Raw genomic sequence first — 17,436 nt, 5'->3', positions numbered from 1 at the left:
CGTGAATTTTGCCGTTATTTATTTTTGTTTTTTATTTAATTATTTTTTTCGCTTTTTAAAAGAGGCCAAAGGGCTTTGAGCAAAGTGTTGTTTTACGCTCTTATTAGCTTGTCGAATAAAACGATGCTCCTTTAATGTCGCTCGAGGTATATTGTTAATTGCTTCACTCTACGGTTTCTCCGCTTTGAATAAATTTTTCCTTCCGGCGAAAAAGTGTTTTCGTCCGAGCCAACGTACTTCTTTCCCTTTTTCTTCTATTTTCTTTTTGGCGTAAATAGTCAGGGCGTGTACACAATATTATCCGACGAACTTCCAAAGAATGTCATGCAATTTCAGGAACACAAAGGCCGGTGAGAAAATATCATTAAGGTTCCTGTTTTTCCGTATATGCCCCGTATGCGGGGCATCGAGAAAATTTCATCGAACGAGGCAAAAAGATATTCGTTTAGAACATAATAGGTTGAAATGTCGACTCGTCATTCTGCAGCTTTTATATCTTCATTTCGTATCGATGGGGCGGATTTGATTTCCTTTCGATGACTTTGAATCTTCCGACACGACAGACTATCGTGTGTGTTCTTTATGTCCCTTAACTAGTAGAAAAGTCGAGTTCGTGCTCGGCAAGCAGACACCGGCGCGGGCGACTGATAAGAACATCGAATGTACAGTTGGCCTTTCTCGATAAAAACCAATAGACCAAGCAAGAATTTTCATATGTTGCTTATCGACGCAACCTTCGAAAGTGACAATGGCCTCCCTGACGAAGAGCAAAATGTCGTCGCTAGGGGCGACAGCCTGCTCTGTTATCCGATAATAATACTCATCAAAGAGCTTCTCGGCTCCAACGAAAGTCGATCAGTACCCATGAAAAATTCGCAGTGGCCTGATTCGCGAGTTTCCAGATATCGCGGAGTTTCTTAAATGATCATCAGAGAAGTGAAAATTATACTGAAACTTTTATAAATATTCGTAAATATCTATAAATTTGACTTTTAACGTATATGTGAAGTCAATTAGTAACGTGTTAAAATAATTAACCCCGCGGCGCTTGTATAATGTGCGCTTGTGAAATTGCAGAAGAAACCATCAGTGATCACCGTTTTAAAAATGTTTCATTCCGCATAAAATGTGATATGATTGTCGGACTCACATAATTTTGTTTTTAAATTACTTTTTGTCACGTACATATACAATCGTTCGTAAACGATAAACAGCTATATAAACGCAGGCCAGTAAATTGCAATAACTCCGTTATGTAATGGCGGAGTAACAATCTTCGCAATTGAATTACGTTGACGGGAATTAAGCGAGCGCAAAGTAAAGTACAATTAACAAACACGCCCTACCTACAACCGCATAATACGCCGCTGTTAAAACACTTCGTAAACGATGCGTCCTGTTTTCCAATGCAAAATGCGAGGTACGGTGACATGCGCATAATGATTTGCTTTATGGAATGTAGATTTAAAAGCATAAAATTTTAAGCAAAACAATTGGTGATGCGAAGAGTCACACACACACACACACATTAGTGAATAAATATAAAATAAATACTTATTGTAAAAAAAAAAAATTTTTTTATTATTTTTTTTTATATTAAAATGTCATATAATAAGAATCTAAACGGAATATAGTATATCAAAACGTAAAACTTTTATTTCTGTTGAACTAACTAACAAATAATCCATGAACGATCATTCAAATAATTTAACCAAATTTTTGTTAAATAACGATTAATCTCAAATTGTCCATTTTTGATGGTATCTCTATTAAGTTGGAATCTCCATTAATCCTTGGGTCACCTCGATTACCCAAAACGAAAGAAGTACATTAAAATTACTGCATGTAACGAGCTTCATTTTTTTTAACACTGGGATATAAAAATCATCCTAGGTGATTATTCCCGAGTTGAGCAAGTTCACACCTATTGTAAAATTAAGTGTTATTTATATGTTAACTTATTCTATTTTCGATTTTGTTATATACTCGAAGCGGGAAAATACGTTCAAAATTTTGGATTTAATCTTTTTTTTTACAACAATTTAATTGAACATTATCTCATTTTATAATTATTCTAATTTTCGGTATTAAATATCTTGTTAACATCAAGCTCCAAGTTAAAATTGTGTTAAAGTAGATCCCATTTGAATTGAAGTGAAAAATTGGCTTTGGCTCTCTATTCATATTCCCCAAGTTTAATCTACGAAGAATTATCCATCTTTAGTCGGTTATAACTTAGAAAGTATCGGCGCTTTGATATCTTTACTGAAAGAAAGATTGACTTTAAATTACTCAAAAAGTTTACCTTTGAAGTACCTTACAGTACCTTACAGTACGATGCACATCTTGCATATTTAATAATGTTATTTTCAGTATAAAATATTATCTAGTACCCGTTAGTAATCCTGACAGCAGTGCATTATGTAAATGTGGCATGATAAAATAGAATACCATCAGTGACCTGTAAGGGAATTCAGTACGTGATTGTGAGATAAGCGCCTCTTTTGTTACACGTTCTCCGATACGTCTAGAATTTGAATGGTGTGTGGAAGCTGGTCAAGTATCTTGTATCTTCGGGTGCTTTAGCGAGCTGCCTGAAAGGTCGCAATAAATTATGTGATAACCGGCCGCACTCTTCCTTTCGTGCGCGCCCACTTGCCCATCTCCTTCCATTTTCCACGTTCCCGTTTCACATCGCTGCTATGTTCCGTTCTCGTTATACGACGGCATAGTTTAAAGGGCGAATTTCCGTTTTGTTATTATTTGAACAGGTCTAAACGGGGGAAATCGATAAATTCCCCCGTTTGGCATCTTCCCGCGCCGCGTCGGAGTCTCGTAGCATTAACCGGAGATTAACATTACCGCTATTTACACGGATAACTCTCTAACGCGGAGAATGAACGGTAAACTGGAGATGACGACGTCGGGTCGGTGAGAAGTTCACTGAAGAAATTTATCATAATATACCGGAGCAATTTGAAACTTCCAGAGAATTTTATGGCTTACAAGATAATAACGTTAATTTTACTTTTATCGCTTGGAAAGAATATAAAAAATTCAAATATTGATTTAGATTAACGTTACGAAACGTTGATAAGAAATTAAGTTATGTTGAGATATCGTTTTATCTTTCAAATCTATTTGAAAGAAAGAGTGTCCTAGTTTTATCAAAGTGGTCGGAGGACAGTTTGAGAGAGTGTGCGTAAATGCGGCGAGCACAGGATTATACACGTTTTGCCGCGGCAAGACGATAACGACGCTTAATTGCATAAAGCAATATAGAAGGATAATAAAATTGTCTTTAGAAGGAGAGGGAGAGAAAGAGAGGAGTACTTGTCGTTGGACGCTTTCTCTAACCGCTTGCCACTCAACGCAATTTTCTTGTCAGCAAATTCCCCCTTACCTCTCGTTAAATGAGAGCAGCGTCTCCAACAGCTCGAAGTTTTCCTCGATTATTTAGATGGCAATTACAATAATCGGCGAATATTTCTTTTCCCAAGGCGCTGCCAGATGTCGCAATTCTCTCTAAATTTCTTGGAGTGGGAATACTGCCACTTCAGTGAGATTTCATTCTTTTGGAGTAAGATTTCACTCTTTTGGAGTGAGATCTCACTCCAAAAGAGTGAAATCTCACTGGAGTGGCAGTATTCCCACTCCAAGAAATTTAGAGAGTTCTCATCAATATCCGAGATGGAACTCGCCCCTTTGAATTTACACCGCCTCTGTAAAAATTATCCGATAACCCTGTGAGATTTTTTATTTATTTTTTTTTACTTTAAGGAAAAAATACTTTGAAAAATACTATGATTAATTTTTTCTCCCGACTGTTGCCAACCTTCGGTTGGCGAAGAGGAGGGAGTATGCGTTTCACCGAGGCCGAATCTTTGTTACCTTAGTTCTCGATAACTACAACATACTTTGATATGTGCTTCCGTATATAAGTTTTTATTGATTAAGCAAAGTTTATAGCGTATAATTATCATTAATAGTTGTGTTAATAAAAAAGCGAAAAAACGATATATTACATTTATATGTTCTCTTATTAAATACGTATTTTTTTGGCGAATAGAATATACGTTGTATACATCGAGTAAAATTGTAACACATCCATATAAATTGATGCGGAATTTAATCAAAAATATAACGTAACGAATTATTGGAATAATTTTTTTTCGTGCAGTGTTGTAAAATCAATGATGAAAACTAAAATTGTTTAGTACACGTTGTATTTAAAACACCATATACCTAAATGCTGGATTAACAATTTTTATTTTAGTTATTTTGAGAAAAAAAATTGCCGTCTAATTTGCCAAGTCAGGTATAATACATGCGGTATTTCTAGTGTCGCTTTCCGAAGAGAATACTCTACAGATTTCGACGAAAATTTCAGTTTGTACAATTCAGTTCCGGTCGATGCGGAGTCTGAAGTTTTCAGGGAGCTCTCAGTACTCCGATGTTTGAAGGACTCAGGAGAGGAGAAACCAAGACTCGAAGTTTTCGAAGAAAAGTACGGTAGACGTTCTTTTGTCCTTCTCATGTCAAGTTTCGTTTACCGTTTATCTGTCGCAACTGTTTTAGCAATTAAGCGACCGTTATAAAGACGAAAGCAAAGTTTTAGGCGAGAGAACAATTTTCTTACTCGAAACTTTGCCTTGACAAATTTAATACTGTGTTTTACAGATCAGTATGAATGCAAAGAAATATCACATTGCAAATCCAAGTGCAGTTATCTGTACACGGATAAATGTGTAAAAATGACACATTTGATTGAATCACTTTTTACACACTTCTTGCGTGATGTTAAGTTACGTCATTTATCATGTTTAGTCGTAATTGTATTAAATGATTTGATTTAAAACGGCAAGAATTATGTAAGAAGAACTTCAGTTAAAGATAACACATTTGGGTTTGCAATGGATGAACGAAAGAAATATTATATAGCCGTATAAATAAAATCTTGCAAATTCAGGAAATTTACGAGATAACGAAAACGAACGGTCTGGATGTTATTATCTTATTATTATTTTATTACTATAGTATCTCATTTAATGACAAATTGCGTTATCCCAATGATTATGTATACGAAAATAAGTACAGATGCAACGCGGGGTTGCGCGTATTCTCTACCACGGGGAATTTAATATTAATAATTCTGGAGCTTCCATTTTAACCGTAACATCCGACACAAAGGGGCCGTAATAATTCCATTATTACGGTTGTCCAAATCGAATAACATAGAACAGAGCATGGTCGACTGTAAAATTGCGACATTAGGATAGCGATTGGACCGTTCTCAATTACCTATCGATCTCTCCATTATTAACGGGACTCTAAAAGTGTATCAATGATGAACACGCGGACGAAATTTGTCGCGCACGTCGATATATATTGAAATTTATTAATGCCCAACGAGGAGCAGTCGGCGGAGGATATTTAATATTTATTAGATCGCGGCTGCGAACTCCATTCTCGCGACTCCTTTATAAATCGACCAGGTCAAAGGAACACCGGAGATTCTTTACGGTTCGTTTTAGCTCTTCAATAACGGGCCGTGGCGGGATGCGTGACGAGAGATTTTCCAGTGAGTTTTATGTCAGTGACCATCGGTTCCGCGGCACGTGGACATGTCCGTAAACCTATTCGAATCGTTCTATTATCACTTATATATCAGTCATCGTGACAGCGACACGATTTAATGACATTTAACCTCTCCGACATCTCGTTCAGCGCAGAGAAAATATTGTAGGATAAATTGCATAAAAAATATATTTACAATATTTTGTTGTGAAGCAAGAGTATAACGATATTATAATATTTACTACTAGGAAAATTAACAATTTTTATACATATATATATATTTTTTTATTATTATATTAAATAATTGAAATTACTGTATGTTATAAAAAGTTATATTTTAATCTGTGGTATGAAAACTGACAATTTTATTATTTCAAAAAAGTTATTGTACTGATATTGCAATTTTTACTAATAGAAACATAGTGAAATATACAATTTGTATATATTAGTCAACTGTCCTCAGGTTATAAAATTTCTTCGATGAAATTTATTTGTTTTAAATTATTAGATTATATAATCGCGAAAAATTACAATGACATATTCTTTTATAAAATATAGAACATACGCAACATCTTTGAATAAAAATATTGTAATTTCCATTATAATATCAGTATTCCAGGGTAACAAAGACGTTATGTACATTGTATAATCTTTACCACAATATTTTCTCCGTATGCTGACATATATACATATAGTGCAAGAGTGCGTTGTAAAAGGTTTGTTATTGCAGCTTACTTTTTAATCGTTTTTTATAGTTGACGATATATTCTTCTCTTTTCTTTGTTATACGGAATTTCTCTTTTTCATAAAACAGTATAGAATTTTTTTCTCTTTAGAAAGTTGACATAATGCTGCTTGAAAGCTTAAGATAAACACCCTATACTTATCTCTTATTCTTTGTACACTTTACCCTTATATCTCGTCTTGGCGTATCTGCGTACAAATCTGCGCATCTGTGAGAAACGCTCATGCTTGTTGCTCTATCGTAGAACATATTTTTTAGTAATGACGTAAGGGCAAATGAAAAATATGGATCTTACGTGTTTACTTGGCTTATATGCTGAATACATTACCAATTACATTAGAGCATAAAATATTAATTTATACGAATGCAATAATGAAAAATTAACATTATGAAATTACAGCTAACATTCGACGTACCTAACGCTCGTTACATAGAATATTGAGTCACATTATTATAGATATTTAGTGAGAGTTCTAATCGTGCCAAATAAGACTGTCGACGAGAAAGAGAAGTGAATAGAGGGAATATTTAATCAATTAAATCTCATAGACATTCCGTATTCTCTCTATATTCAGATCTCTTTCTCGTCGACACAATTTATCGCGCGATTAGAACTCTCACTAAATGCCTGATGCGACTCAATATTTTATGTAAAAAGTGTTACGTCGAATGTTAGCTACAATTTTGTAATGTTAATTTTTCATTACTGCACTTATATAAATTTATATTTTGATTTAATTAGGCGTTTAACGTTAATATTCGAAAATCTTTTCCACCTTTTTACCAGAAAATTTTTTTTGTACCTAATCGGAATTTAAAAAAATATTATAAAGCACGAAGCATGTAATATCTTAAAAATTTTCATATTGTGATATCTCTCTAGATATTATGCATAGATATACATAGATATACATATAATTTCCTCTATGTAATTTCCATAGAGATTACCTATTGTAATACAACTTTTTTCATTTATTTTTTAACTTATGCACGAAAATTCAGCTCGTGCTCATGAAAATACCTCATTAAAAATTAAAATTAAAATTTTATATAATAATAATTTATTGTTGTGAAATCTTGAAAAATAGAAACTTCGTGAAACTAATACATATTATACGATCCTTTACACGATTCGAATCAACTTTTATTGTTGGTAGTGTTTAACGACGCAAAAAATGTGAAGAACGCATTGAGGTAACGAGTAACGAGCGGCGAAGGAAAAGTTTAATAACCGCTCTTAGGTGACAACGCGGGCGCAGAAAGAATAATTGTCGCAAAACCGCTTCAGCAATGGTCTTCGCGGCCGTCGTGTTATGATTTATGCTTCATCGAGAACACGCTGGTCTGGGTTGCTCGTGCAGTATTACTGTCGTAGTTTTACCGGCCATTAGTCCCATGTATGATGCATCCCTTTACGGTCTGCCACTTTATTAACACTTCGGCCATCGCATCAAAGGTGTATGTGAATGTATTTGTATTTTATCGAGAGTTACACTAACTTGTATATTATATGGGAGACAATCTCAGTTTAAATTTATTTCGCATTTGTACTTTGTACATCATTAATGTAAATTGAGGAAGTTTTCTCAACTTGAAGGAGCAAAAAAGTAAGCAATTTGTGCGAGAATAAAAAAAAAATCAAAAAAGTTTTTATAGCTATAAGAATTTAGTGCTCGTATTAAATTTAAACGACACTTTAAAACTTATTTTTTGCGTTTTCTGTAACTATAAGTTACAACAAAAAATTGAATTTTTTATAATTCACTGGTAAGGGAGATTTATATTTTATATATTGTTAGTTGGTGTGAAATTGATAATCTGTGTTTGTGATATCATTAGTTTTACATACGAGTTTGTTTTAATAAGTATTTTTTATGTTTATTATAATTGTACTTAAAAAAAATGTTTAAAGTGTTATAGGAATTAAATGCTACAAAAACGCATTTATTTTTCACGTGTCAGATTTACAACGTCTAAGTTTTTACCAATGTCTAAAAATACTAGATAAAAAAACTTTTCTTACGTATTTATTATCACCCTTGTCATTATTCTTTTTGTAAACATTCAAGCATGAAATGCTTTAAGAAGCAAAAACGAATTTTACAGAATTTTATAGTCCAATATCCAGTCGATGATTCCGAAAAGTCACATGATAAACATGATAAAAATAATTACTTAAATTCATTATTTATTTAGTGTATAGAATGACAAGAAAAACGAAATATTAAAATCGTGAGAAGCATATCTTTGAAAATATCAAATTGTTCCGCTATAATTTCTTCTATAATAATAAGATGTATTAGAAATATAACAAAAAAGTATTCTATGTAAAACAGTGTATGGGAGTATAAAAATAAAAGAATAACATATATACGATTTTTTGTTACAGGGAACCGTCCAATAGAGACTCTCTTCTCGCCCAGACGCCCTTAAAGGCAGCTGTCTAAGGTAAGTCTTTGCGACACTTAATTTTTCTTTACACTGCTTAACTCATAAACCCGATTCTCTCAATAACAACGAAAGCAGCAAGCTTTTACAGCCCTTGTTTGTGCAAGCAAGAAATTCTCTGCTTTTACATGCAAATCTTCTCAAGAAATTTATTAAGCTAAATGCTAATAAAATGTTTCTCTGCAAAATGAATAAAAAATGAATACACTATTCCGTTGAATTAAAATAATAAATATAATAACGGTAATAATAAAATGAGTGACGCTATAAGAAACGACAAAATAGAAATTATTTTTATACGTCAAGATAGAATTCACAACTTGCTTGAGGAGATCGCTAAATTCGGAGATCACGCGAATTAAATTAATTACAGTACGCAGCGAATATAACGATATGCTAATTCGTACGTAAAGACGACGAGTTTCATAGCGTAAAGCCCCGTAATTGCGAGCGCGACGACAATACGTCGCGTAGTAACGAGCCGAGTTACACGCAGCAATATAACCGGCGCCAACAGCGCCAATTAATTTATTATAACAATTCTACCTTTCAGTTAGTAAACAATACCGGCGACGGGAGGAATTATGCGCCGCGCCGCGAGACTGCTGTGTCATGTCTCGACGTGTGCGTTTGTATCCATGTCTGGCTGTTTTCGTATGAGTGCGGCGCGTAATAAGTCCGAAGTGCCGTAATTAATTCGTCATTGATTGAAATGTAAAATTCCAGCAAAACTAAAATCCACGGTAAATTCCCAACTTGTTTCAACGCTCAATGATTAATAAGCTCTTTGGGATTTGTTTTTTAAATTGCTTTTTTTAGAGAATTTTTCAAGTGTACAAAATGTCCCAGACATCGATAGAAAGAGAAAGAGAGATATTTGATTTGTGAATTTTGTATTTTATTTAATGTGGAAATTTTTTCTTAATAGAAGGGGAAAGAGATGATTAATAATTCTAAAGTTATATAGCGACTAAAACTGAAGAACTTAAATCAAATTCAAACAGATGGTAAAATACCTCTTTGTTTAATTTAGAAATTGAGGATTGGAAACTCGGGACAAATGATGAGAGAAATTCTCAAGAAGACACTTTTGTAAAACAAAATTCGATTTCACAAATCAAAGAATGTATAAATAAATAACATATTAGACCTGGAACATTTTATGTTCCGAAGGAGATATGCGAGCGATTGTGAGTAATCTGTTTGGGCCTTGTCTCTCATCGTAACCGATCGCGTTTCTTCGACATTCCAAGGAGCGTTAAACCAGAAACTGCGAGGGCGGAGTACGCGGCCGCTTGGAGAACTTCATGTCTAATGGCTCGTAAAATTGAATGTCGTGCACGTCGGGCAGGAATAATAATTGATAATAACTACGAAGTAACGAAGAAATAATGCGTCAGTCACTTGCCAGTTGTTATAGCTTGTCCTTCGCTGAGAATTTTCGCGAATCTAGTAAGATTGAAGACATCAATACTAAAATATTTTAGAATCGAATAAAACGTTCGCCTAAATATTTTAATAATTTTCTATTATTTGTTATTAAAATCACTGGCAACAAAGAATACGTTATTCCTATTAATTTACGCGCACATGATAGATTTTACTAATATTAGAACAAAACTATATTATTGATACAAATATATTGTATGTATTATACACTTTTAATATGAGGACTAATCAGTTGAAATTTGTCATTATGGTACGTACACGTAGTAGATAAATATATTAGTTTCACTGATTTTCACATAAATTTTCAGGTAATTACTTCAAATTTTTGCATTTTTATAGAATAAAGATACGCTGTAAAATAAAATATTAAAGAAAATATTTCATTCACATGGTTCTAAATTTGAGTTAACTAATAGATTCGAAAATCGTAAAACTATAAAGATTGCAATAATATTAAAATTATAAACGATTAAAATTAAATATTAACATCGAGAAAAGTTTCTCTGCGCGCTCAAAATAATTATACTTACGCAAACTAATTAATTTTCAGCCCATATTATAGTTATTATAGATATACAGATATATTAACTTTTTTATTACTTAACTGCAGGGGTTTTGTTTTTTAACTTGATTACATGTAACTTGATTATGTAAATTATATCAATTATGATAAATTGATGATTTCATCTTTAATTGGGATTTAAGTTTTTATACATTGCTAATACATTTTGATTAGGTATTACTTATAAATGTACAACAATACAAATGAATATTTCCACTATAAAAGGATATTTAATATTATACACATATATATAATTCTATTCTCGAATTAATATTAAATTTGACTTTAATAAAATTCGCACAAATATAAATCCTTAACGCTTTATCAAACTGTCAAAATATACAATTCCCGTAATGACAGTTGTTTGTGGTACGAAGTAACACGTATTGGTACAAACTTGTGACGAGCGTACTATGATTTCCTTCCATCTTCAAAAACAAATCAAGTTTTCAATCACGGATAAAATTACTCGCATAGCAGGTAATTTTGTTTTATTCAAGATATTAAAATGCACAACATGACAGCTGTTTGCTGTATATAAAGTAAGCAAAACAAGAAAACTAATCAGCATTGGAGAAGCGCAAAAAGAGAAATTTCAATTTTATACGCGTCTCTTTTAAGAATTAACTATTAAAAGTTGATTCAAGCAGAGATTATGAATATAAAATAATCTAAAAGGAGTATTAACTATATATAAATATATCTTTTGAAATCTCTTCGAGATTACTTTTTGAGAATCTGTTTGAAATTTCGAGTTTCCGAGAAGAATGCGATGCACTTTGTTAAGTTGGTAAATTGGAAAATAAAGTGGTTTATTATGTACAAAGCATACTCTTATAGCTACCGCGTTTCTTGGCATTTTGTTAAATTCACACGTAAATTTAAAGCACATATTTAACCATACGAACTGATTTATCCGACCTTACCGAACGACGCTATACGACGTAAAAACGATTTTTATACAGTTATTTTATCGCGCGTACGAGCAAGTTGGCGCGTTTCCCGACTGCGATGCGCTAACTGCGTCTGGAGTGCAATGAACGCGAGTTCGCGACGAGGTAGTCGAATAGCAGAAGGGTTAAAGAGGCCGCGGGGGGAGGGGGCGGGTGAGATGTACACTGCTGCAAAAGCAACGACCGGGGCTGACCTGAATCTACGGACGGTGCGACGAAAAGAGAACGACAAAAGCTGCGATCTGCGGCACGAGCGGACAAGAGTGAAAATACGTAAAATAAGGCCGCGAGACCACTCATATATATACCACACACATATATGTATACATATATGTATGTATATACATATGTGTGTATGTGTACATACGCGTGCGAATGTGTGTATATATGTATATACATACGTTCTCGTCCCTTTAGATCGTAACATATGATCCAATCGCGTCGGAGGTCGGAGAAATTACACAGTTGCGGTTTGCGCTATTTAATGTTTAAGGACTGTTAAGGCGTCGCGGTAGAAAGGAACGATTCCACTTGCGATTATAGGGGCGTGAAACCATTCGCATTGCGGTGAGATGATATGAGTTTACTTTTAAATCTGCGGAAGAACACCGTCTGCCATAATTGAAAACAGAAACTTCGTAACATATAATTTCCGTATAGGAAATAGATCCGTCTTAAATCTGTATTTTTAAAAAATGGAGAAAGCATGATATGCATTTTCTGTGAAGATTATACGCATTGCTAATAAGCTCCCCGTGATTTCCATTTTTTAAATATGGATTTGAGACGGTTTGGAAATAAGAGTTCCTCAATTTTCTTACGAATAAACTCACGGCAGTGGGGAGACGACTAAAACGACGTCGAATAAAAGTGGGTAAACACACGTATTATATAAATCCTCCACAAATTCCGTGTAGAAAACACAACGCGCAGTTTGTTTTTAATTTAAGCGCAGGACAAGTCCCGAAGGTGAAACGTGAAATGAGAGAAATCGCGTTAAAGTTTCGTATCTCCACTGCAGATAATTATTAATGTTTAACGTCGCTTATTCGCTGCACTCTTCTTATCTTTCTATGGCGCAAATTACATCGCGCCATAGAGGTAACATCATCCCGTAGATAGTACCCGCACGTAGGAAGAGACATGTGGGAAGATCAAGGGGTGGAAGGGGAAAGAGAAGAAAAGAAAAGGAAGAGAAAGTATCGAAATTCGTCGGCGTAATCGAGATCGACGTTGTCGATGGTAAAAGAAGGATATCGTAAATTTGCCCGCGACGCGAAGGAGTATACCTGGCGAGTGTTAGTTACGTCACTACTGTGCAGCACGTCGGAGAAGCTCCGAAGATCCGAAGACATCCGCCACTGCGGGGACTTTGGGGTCGGGGCAAATTAGTTCCGTTCGAATTTCGTGTCGTAATCCCTGATGGGCACGCGAGAAACGTCAGAAAGAACGACGTTCGTATACGGTATCCCGTATACTTCCGCTTCTCCCCCCGAGGATTCTCGCGAACGTGAGAGCTTTGCATGCCGCTCGATCTAACGCTTGTACGTGTTCCTCATCTTTAAACAAAATATTGCGCGCGCACGCACGATTTGGATCGTAGCATATAGAAGCATGTTACACTCTTAGATTTTTTTGGATTAAAAGAAACTACGTTATTGAGCGAGATGTAGACATGCAATAGTTAATAATGAAAATGAAGTTTCGAAATATTTCAGAAACATCCTGTTCTTCGCAACATTTTCTCTGATTCTTTTCATAATGGGCACAGCCCTTAGGGTACCTTTGTCTCCACCTCTCATGGCTAAATAAATAATATATAAGTAATATATATATGTAAAAAACAGAATTATTGATTACACTCGAGGATTGTAACTTATGCATTATTCATCTTTTTATTGTTGACGTCATTTTTTTTTTATTCCAATGCCGTGAGCTTATTCATAAGAAAATTGAAAAGCTTATTTTTAAACTATCTTAAATCTATATTTAGAAAATACTTAGAAACCGTGAAAGTTTATAGAAAACAGACTTTTGTTATAGATTAGGTTTTCTTTTTCGTTTTACAAATATATAAGAAAAGTTGGGTTTGTTTTTGGAAGTTTTCACTCTGGTAATATGCATTTCCATAATAAAAAACGATTAGAACAAATTTTAAGGCAAAAAAATTCGAGGTCGTAGTTTTCCATTAACATCCATCGTATCGCAGAATCGAACTTTCCTCATCGAGAATGGAGCGCGTAAAGATCGGCCGAACTTTCTCATTCAGATGTGCTTACAAAGAGCTCTGGTCTGGTTGCGTCCGTTATAGATAATGATTCAAACAAGAAACTAACGAGCTAATTCTGGACAGTCTTTTCTTCTTTTATTCTAATAATCTAATATCACATTCGATGCTTGAAATGTATTTATTAGACTTCTTCGAATTATACAAACGCGATTTGTAGAGAATCTTTTATTATTGAACGATTTAGATGGATAATATTACAAATGTGACTATTTTTTACCAGTTAATCATTTATATTTCCGATAAATTATAAAGATCTTGCTTTTTCTCAAATATTCGTCTTTCTATAAGAATTTTATCTATTTTATTAAAATTGCAGCATTAATATTAAACAATGACTAAAACAAAATATATAACTTTTTGTCTTTAGTACATAATATAGTTACATTTAGCATATCACATGTATATCGATATTATCGATATTATAAGAATTTTTATTCTATTATAATTTACGATTTTTACGGTGTTGCAATTCCGCATGACTAAATGTACATTTATTGCTAAAATTGTTAGCGAAATTATTTTGATATATTATACATATAAGTTTTTTTGAAAGATTTATTATACAAATACATCCAGTATACGTATTACAATAAACAACGCTATTATCGTGATATGCTAAATGTATGCTTTATAATTTCTCGATTGCCCCGATTTCTCGAACTTCGTATCGCTTGTGATGCTTCAACCACACTTGCCGCCGTGAAGACGATGAGGATCTCGTATCGCTTCGTTAAGCGCGCGTGAGTTAAAGCGACGATCCGGTGCATGGTTGGCTGACTGTGTCTCTCCTATCCGCGGAATCGAACCGTTTAGGACAACATTTCGTCGAGAATTTCCACCGGCGAAGCCGCGCAATAGCTTTCGGTAGTTTGAATGCCTACAGAGGTAATTTGTTTCGGAGAGTGAGCTGGATGAGGCAAGGGGGTGAGCGAGGGCGGAGGGCGGAGGGCGGAGGGCAGAGGGCGTTCGTTTAGCCATTCGCTCCTGAACGAATTTTATTGAAACTTTATGAACGAAAGAAGAGCTGTGTTCCCGATTCGGCACGACAGAAAGGAAATTGGAAACAGAAACAGGATCATCGCGCGGCGGGAGCGATAACTCGTGAATCGTGTGCTTTTCAGGCAAATCGATTGTCTCTGTATACGATGGTAATAGTGGTGACCGCTCGAGATAATTGAAGAAAATGTGGTGAAGACAATCTCTCTCTCTCTCTCTCTCTCTCTCTCTCTCTCTCTCTCTCTCTTTCTCTCTCTGTTTCTCTCTCTTTCTCTCATATAGTACGCGGAGATTAGTACTGATATTGAAACCTTCATGAAATCTCTTGTACGAGTAATCGTTAAAAAAATGTTCGAAAGCATTTTATCGTCAGCTCTTTTTATTCATATATTCTTTCCGATAAATTTTGACATTGTTTTTAGAAACAGTGATTTCACTGAATGCTACTCACACAGTTTTGAACAATTAACTTATTTGAATATTTGTAACTGACGCTTAAAGAGAAAGAATAGATTTCTGTCAAAGTCAAATTTGCTTGGAATTAAATCTTCTCATTAAATTTCAGAAAATATCTCCAAAAGTCTTTCGAGTTCTCGCGCGATTAATGTTCTTCAATGTTTGTAATATTTTTCCCTGTTTAGGAGAACGATATTTAAATTACTTGTTATAATCATTGGCGATGGTGGCATCGCATGTTTGTTTATTCGTTTATCGTGAGGAAAGAGAGAGAAAGAAAGAGAGAGAAATAGCGAAAAAGAAAAAGGAAAGAAAAGAACGATAAGGAGCCATGTTTTTCGGCTCGTTGTGCCATTCGTCACGACTAAAGAGACGATTGATATGCTGAACGAGTTGTCCTCGACGACGTAGATGGATGGCGTCTAGAATTCCGTGGATCGCAGGTGCGATTCATATCCAGAACTCCTCCTTTATTATCGACCTTTTTTCTGTTCGCATTATTCATCCTCTTATTGCGCTGAATTTAGGGAGCTATATATAACGGAGAGAAGAAAAATAATTATAAAGTTTATTAACTAAAAACGTCGATTTTTATCGCCCGGCTTCAGTATGTCTAAAATATCTTTCTATTTAAGAAAGTAATCGGCGTATAAACAAATTGAAATAAGATTCTAAGATGTGCAATCAAAAGATAAAAAAAAACAGGCAATGAGAGACGATCATACAGTTTTATTAACGATAAACAAATGATGAATAAACGAGTGAACGAATATTTCGGTTTGACGATCGTGGCGCATAGAGATGCGCTGGGCTAGTGAGTCGAAGATCCGAGATCAAATCCGGCCAAAAATCGTCGGTTTTTATTCAATCGCCACCCTTCTCAAGGATACAAAGTTAAAATAAACAGAATGAGAGTTTCATCTGATCTAATTTATGTATTTTCGACTGATTTTATATTTACTTATATCTATAGAAGAGTCTCTCCCAATTTTGAGCCGAACCGCGTTTGTTCGTTTATCAATAATAAAGCTATTTGTTAAATGTTAAATGAATCGATTAATTCACGATTGACCGTTTGTTGTTTACATCCTGTCAATTACCTTTTGTCTCTCAATGTCTAATCTGCTTGAGTTTAATAATTTCCGCAAATCTATGTGTATACTTTGATCATATTTCTTGAGCCATAATATATTAAATCATATCTTTCATGCCATTATAAGAGATATTATAAGAGTGAAATAAAAATCCATGTTACTCCGGAATCCCCAATGATTTACAGCTACCTAAACATTAAAAGTCTCTCGTAAAACTTGTATTTGATACGATCTGATTTTTAAGCCTTCGATCATGTATCTCAATTTCCAGAGATTCGTTGTTAGATATCTCAAATTCCCAGCTAGCTAACGATACATAAACTTTCGTAGAATTGATCGTAAACTGCTAGTTGCCAAGATTTTTTCGCTTTTTTATGTCGCGGCCGCGAGACCGAGGCGAGAGAGAGGAAAGAGATAACTCACGCCGTGAGTTTTCACGATATGGATAGCGAAGTTTCCCTTCCATTTCGCTGCTCCGCGCCATCCCCCGCGCCGCACTGTCTCATCCTCGTCATCCTGCGAATCACCGGCGTGTTCTCGGTCCTATACGTTGGGCTTTATGAAAATCCCGTTGAAGTTTAGTCGGGCGAAATGGCGCTGCAAAAGTTCCGCGAATGCGGCGGCTCTGGCAGCGTCGTACGCTTTGTCTACTCGGGGGGCCGGCTTGTTCCCCGTTATTTCCCTAACGGAGAAAAAAATCTTTCGACGGAACGGAGGAAGGGGGGAGGGACACTTTTCACTTTTCCCGGGAAATCCCGAAGGCTGTCCCCGTTGAAACAGCATAGCCGCGAAGTACCGTTCAATGAATTATGCATGTAAATCACAATTGGTTTTTTACGAATAACAGTCACTGTGTACTTGGAGTG

The 17,436-nt window shown here is 34.9% G+C and overlaps 1 protein-coding gene across 4 annotated transcripts in view; it reads left to right on the top strand.

Annotated features, from left to right (window-relative positions):
• Nachra3 (nicotinic acetylcholine receptor alpha3 subunit) overlaps positions 1-17,436 on the top strand; it is an 84,564-nt gene that overhangs the window by 16,867 nt on the left and 50,261 nt on the right. For all 4 annotated transcript variants that reach the window (XM_077411736.1, XM_077411735.1, XM_077411737.1 and 1 more), the window contains exon 2: positions 8,712-8,770. The gene's annotated coding sequence lies outside the window, so the exon portion shown is untranslated. The remainder of the gene's footprint in view (positions 1-8,711; positions 8,771-17,436) is intronic.

Source organism: Temnothorax americanus, unplaced genomic scaffold (assembly GCF_048541705.1).
Source record: "Temnothorax americanus isolate GAGA-0224 unplaced genomic scaffold, ASM4854170v1 Scaffold3, whole genome shotgun sequence".
Classification (NCBI taxonomy): Eukaryota; Metazoa; Arthropoda; class Insecta; order Hymenoptera; family Formicidae; genus Temnothorax; species Temnothorax americanus.
The sequence above is the reverse complement of the archived record's forward strand: the minus strand, read 5'-3'. Positions and strand labels throughout refer to the sequence as shown.